Genomic DNA, 6,223 nt, shown 5'->3' with positions numbered 1-6,223 from the left:
GGCCTTGGCCAGTGGCGGGTCCATCTTGGAGCCAGCTGGCATTGGCTCTATCGGACACGGGGGAAGCTTCTAGCAGCTTCTCACAAAAGCTACCCCTGTAGCCCCCCTACTACCAAACCCTTGCCATGCAAACCCAATACAGCCTACCTTTTCTGTGCATTCCCATTCTCACAATAAATTCCTTCCCTACTCCACATGGAGAGTAATTTTACACAACTAGAAGGTTAAATGTTTTTAGTCCTGGAAAGTGAGAACCTATTTAACAGTCATATTTGTTAATTTACTTGGAAATGAGAAATGATTTTAGCAAGAATATTTTACACAATCATCATGACTGATATGCATGCTTGTCTCCTTCCCAGCTTTCATCAAATATCCTTTAAGATGCTGCCTTTTTATGAAGAGGAATATCCCAGAAGAAACAAGCCTAAAACAAATACACTGTAAAATGTTGAAAAACTAAGCTCCAAATTTCAAGAAATGGATATTTTTCCAGATTTTTCTGGAAACAACACAATAGAGAGGATTTTAATAAACCGTCACATTTGTGCACCAACAAAACTATGAAATTCAGTCATGTTCCAAACAAAAAAGCATGGGAAATCTTCAAGACCTAATCGCTGGAAATGGCGTTCCCCCCCACTTGGCAGAATTAGTGAAAAATGATGGTATGAGAAGAACTAGCAAGGTATTGTATACAGCTGGCTAGAAAGAAAGTAGTTTCCAGAAAGATTTCCATAAACTTCAAGGAGATAGAAAGTCTGGCTTGAGAAGAGCAAAGCTGACTGCTCTGAGGATAGCGCTTCTGGACTCCAGTGCAGGAGGCATGGTCCCCCCCCCAAGCTGAGGAGAGGTCTGACAGCTGAGGCTGAGGAGAGGTCCCAATGGCTGCTCCCCTGATGCACTGCTACGCCCTGCACAACAGATCTGTGCATGGGCAAAGAACTCCAGGTAGGACTGTGTATGCAGAGTACATTAGACAGCTAAAATACGCACCTGGGTTATCAGTCAAACTGCCTCTACAATAATGAAGTGAAACAGGCGCTTCTGGAGTGCAATTAGACATTCCCCTTGGATGACACACACTGAACTCCAGAAATACCTTTGTGCTAACTGCACGAGGAGCCAAAACAATTAGTTTCAGTACAAATGCCCACACTGCAAGCATCTGAAGCTGATCAGAATAATCCAACACAGTCCTATACAAAGACACAAATCTCAGATTTGCAGAATACAAACTCGGGAAGAATTTGGTAATTTATCACAAGCATGCAAATCATGACAAGAGTTATGACAGAGAATTGGCATACCAAGCACAGTATCCTCTTACTTAAAAAGTACCATAAAGGAGGTTAGGCAAGACTTAACCTCTGTGGTACCTGCCCATTTATATGTTCCTACAATACTTCAAGTGTGTGACATCGTCTTCCTTCCTGGAAAACTGTCCCACAGACACTTACTTTAGCTTCACACCATACACACATCATTACTCCCTGATCCTATAGAGTCGCGGGCATATTCATTAAGACCACTTTAATTTAAGAAAGCTTACTTCCTCAGGTCTCTCTAGGAGACCTCTCCAGATGGCTGTTCAGAACTGGACTCAAGCTTATATGCATGATCTGCCTCAGTGGGATCCTGTGTCTGCACTGGCTATCAAGGGAACTTGGGGAGACAAGTCTCCTTGAAATTAGCCTTTGTAAATATCCCCCCCTAGTGCACACTTAGCAATTTCCATGAAGAAGGGTTATGTGCTGTAAGTTTATCTCTGTTTTCCAGCACTAACTTTCCCATCTTAACCAGCCCACAAAACTTTGTTCATTTTATATTTTAAAAATACATCATAATTATCTTCATATAAACTAAAAGTATTCTATAGATTCAATAGAATCAATCTTAAAGTGATATGAAAGGAGTTGAAATGTTGTCATACTAAATGTCAGTTAAAAAAAAAAAAAACAACACAGAAGCTCATTAAAAATATTATTTACTGACCCTTTGCCTAATGCTCAGCAGCAATGTTGTTAAGTTCAATATCTTTGAGGCTGAATAGATACAAAAAGCCACTTAAGTAACATTGAAATTTTTAAAAGCTAAGCATGTGATCGGGAAAGGATACTAAATTAAAATGGAAAGAAATAAAAATAGACTCAGCCTACAAACACTGACAAAGCCTGAAGGTATACATAACTGCAAATGGAAAGAACAAGGAAGTGGTGTGTGTCAGTCTGGCTAATAGATGAGATGCCAAAAGTGGCACAAACAAGTAAGATCTTTCATTCAGAATATCAAAATCCTCTTCTAGTGATGTCCTTTGAAAAGAGCCTAAAATTCATTTCTCCTTATCCACTTGTAAATGGAAAGTCTTAGAAGTCCAGGATGCGGTAACATGGAAGTTGAAAGGGAAATAACTGAATCTGTAAACACAAATAATTAATTCTCCACATAGATTAGATGCAGGAAATATGTGAGAAAAATCTACCAAAGAAAAGAACAATTAAAGAAGATCAAAACTTCTCTAAAAAACAAACCTGTTTCATTATGATGCAGGATGCTGGAGAAATGCCTCCTCTTTCCTATTAAGATTACTTATTATTACAGCTAAAATACTTTGGGTATAGCTGAACTGTATCACAAGATAGCAGAGCTGTGACCATGACAATACCTGAGCGGGGCATGTGCAACCCTGTGTGACGCTACTTGGGTAACTGCAGCCTTGAGAACCTCTCTCATTCACAGTAAATCCATGCCACAGCAAAAGCATGAAGAGAAAACGCACTGACCTATATACAGTGTATTAAAGCAACAAGGCACCCAAGCCTAAGTGTCATGTGTCCAAGAATTCTTTGGGAACATAAAAACAACACAATGCAAATGATTATACCTCATTAAAATTTGTCACTCTTACAAGTAAGCTGAAGAATGACAAACTGGAAGCTAGCTATAGTGTTGAAGGTTAACTGCAGGGCATCTGAAGACCTCATGCAAAGATCAGTTGTTTAAAGCATTCATTGATAATATGTAATGTAGAATGACTATCATTAGGGCAAAATCAGACTGCGCAAAGCTACTCTGCTTAACCAAAACTGGAAGAAACTGAGAAACTTCAGAAGTAACAGCCTAAATTAAGTAAACTAAGCCTGAACGCAGATAAAATCCAATAGAAATTAATGCAAAATCATTCTTTCTATTTGAACTATTCATAGGCCTTATGAGAAACTTAACTAACTGCATATGTGCAGGAAGGTGGCTTGCTATTGTTCTGTACAATCCCTCTGTAGAGTGGGCAAACTTATCCAAAATGCTTATAGAAAATCAGGGTGCCTAAAGTCTGTGACATTACAAGTACTTCAGTAACCAGACATATAAATGAACTCTGAGGCATTCATAACAGCGTCTTTCCATGTGGATTTTCTGATGTCTGTCTAGGATGAAGTTACACTCCCGCAAGGATACTATTGTCACTCATTTTTGTTTAGCTTTATATTTTTGAGACTCACTTCGCTTTCTTCAAGTGACTGAAGTTGGCCCATAGACTCAAAAGTTTTAAGGGGACCACAAAGTCCTATATAAAATATCACTACCTAAGTTTGTTTCTTTAAGAAATCAAACACTGCTATTGTGAAAACAGAAAACATGCCATCATTTTAAGTACTGTATTCTGATCACCTCTTCTCCTAACAGAGTTCAAAGACTCAGTGATTTACAAGGTAAAATAATCTGTACAAAATAAACGTTCGAAAAACATTTTCTTTAGAGGTGAATAAAAAAGAAAGGACATGATAAAAGTACAAATCATTTCTAATAGGGAGTAAGAAGATCAGGAATTTTCTTCCCTCTCTATTAACAGAATGCACAAGCAAACTTTCGAAGGAGTTGAATGACAATAAATTGAAACCTAAGGTTTGCCTTCAGAACTCCCTGTCATGAGCTGTAACTATATTTGAAGCTCTTGTGATTTAAAAAAAGGCATAGCATTTCAAAAAGAGCAAAACTATTTGCCTTACCAAAAAAAAAAATCAAACAAACAGCATATAGAAAGAGAGACAAATCTAATGCTAAAAAGAATAAACCAGCTTCTAAATGTCAGAAGGACAAACTTTAGGATTAAATTGTTGCACATGTCTCAACAAGAATTTTTTTACGTTCATCTGAAGCACCTATTTCTGGTCAGCTTCAGAGCTATACTGTCAAAAAGCAAAGACTCACTATTCCTACAGTGTGTCAATGTGCCAAAATGCCAAGACTCTGCATGAGACTCCAAGCAAATATACGCTGCCTTATACTTACTACACTTCCCACAGTGGTTACAGGGATTTTTTTTAAGCATTACAGTTTTAAGACAGGACAATTGTTTTAACAAGGGTTGTCATAAACTGCCCCTTCCAGTTGACATTGCTTCCTAACAAGCAGCAGCACACAGCGTGCACACTCACAGATCACACTTTAGTAGTCACAGGGAACATACCTATCACCATTACATTTTTCTTTAAAGTTCCTGCAGTTTTCTCCTTCAACATTCTGAATACTAAAGCACAGCACTGTTTTAAAATTAGCCCAGGCCTCTGTTTTCACCTAATAATGAATATCTAGAAGTTGTTTTAACCAAAAGATCAGAATCCTTCAGAAAAATTACACTTCTCAGCACATTTCTTCTGACTGCAGGAGACACAATAACAAGTCTCCCTTTACCACAGCAGAAGGCACCAAGGAAAGCTCATACGTTCTGTCCTTAATCACACCCTGATGCAGCACAGTCTGAACTAGAAGAAGAAGTAAGTAACAAATCTTCCTCACATAGCTGAAAGAAACCATGAGATTTATTTTCAAATTTGGAAAAAGAATGCATGCAGGCTGAACAGAAAAGCTAAGGCTTTTTAGCTTTTCTGCTATCTCTGATCTGCTTCTTCCCTGACAAACAACTGACCTCGCACCAAAAGCTGGCATCTGCATGGTACCCTGGCTTCAGGTGTCACTGACACCTCCAGTTGGCTGCACCTGGCCACTGCTAAGGGAGCAAGCATGGTGCAGTAGCCATCTCCCTGGCTTCAATGCCATGTCACATGTCATAGCCATGTGCATTTCTGTGTGCACATGTGGGATCTCGTGTTATGACACAGTACTTCCATGTTATAACATTGCCTTGTGTTTCATGGCTATGATGACTCCACAAATTATAGCATTGTAAGTTTTAAAAGAGCTTACTAGATGGCTGGTTGACATTTGAAGGATGAAATTCAGTAATGAAATGAAAGTAAGGAGACTATTTGAACTTTTTAAGCCATTTAAATTCTTGCCAATGATCATCTACATGGCAGTCTCTTTTATTTCAAAGGTATACGTCTCTAAAGTACTCTGGGCTGGGCACTTGTGCTCTCTATGAGGCACTGCCAGTAGTTCCAGTGATGAATTGGTTACACAAAGGCTTATGAGTGTGTTACAAATTCATACCAAAAACAAGCACCTCCATTGCATCTCCACTCAGCATCCAAGTTTTCTTGGAAAAAGGGAACACACAGTAGTTCCTCTCTGTTCTGACTTGAACAGAAGATCTAGTGCAAATCAAGACACAGCACTTGATCAAACAATAACCCATTTAACTAAGAATAGGTCTTCCTCAACCCTGGCATCTTGTGGAGCAGAAGATTTCTTTCTCCTTGGGGTCCTTGACAGCTGTTTATCAAGAGGGAGCCATAGATGCAAAGTGTCCACAGGCTTCAGATCTCTCATGTGGAAGACTACATCAAGGAGAAGTGAGTTTGGACTGAAAAAATATGGATGCTGTGTATGTTGGGGACCTGAAGAAATATGTTCTCTAGGCTGCTGCACAGAGTCTGAAGAAAAGATAGCTAGATAGTGGAGGAGCATAATTTATGTGGAGCTGACACTTCTCAGCAATGAAGGCTCTGAGGACATGGCTGGCAAACAAGATAGAGTTGATGAAGTTGTGCTTTGATCATGGTGAAAACACATTTTCAGCATATTCTTAAATGTAATTTGAAACAAGATGTGTGGCTTTTTCAGGCACATCCATTCCTCTAATTTCTTGTCAAATGCTTGTGTTACCATTAGACTGCTAGGAGTTACAGGCAAGGAACATTTCTCTCATTTTCTTTTTCTTTGGGAAAGCTGGCACAATGTAAGTGCAATGACCAAAACATAAGCCTCAGTTATGATATGGATCCCATTGTGGCTACAAAAACCTCTCTGTAAAACTACCATC

At 39.0% G+C, this 6,223-nt stretch overlaps 1 protein-coding gene across 1 annotated transcript in view; it reads right to left on the bottom strand.

Annotated features, from left to right (window-relative positions):
• The window catches only part of ADCY1 (adenylate cyclase 1), a 171,902-nt gene that overhangs the window by 71,544 nt on the left and 94,135 nt on the right, over positions 1-6,223 (bottom strand). The window lies entirely within an intron of this gene.

This window comes from Aptenodytes forsteri, unplaced genomic scaffold (genome assembly GCF_000699145.1).
Source record: "Aptenodytes forsteri isolate BGI_AS27 unplaced genomic scaffold, ASM69914v1 Scaffold44, whole genome shotgun sequence".
Lineage (NCBI taxonomy): Eukaryota > Metazoa > Chordata > Aves > Sphenisciformes > Spheniscidae > Aptenodytes > Aptenodytes forsteri.
Note: the sequence above shows the minus strand (reverse complement) of the source record. Positions and strands in the feature narration are given on the sequence as shown.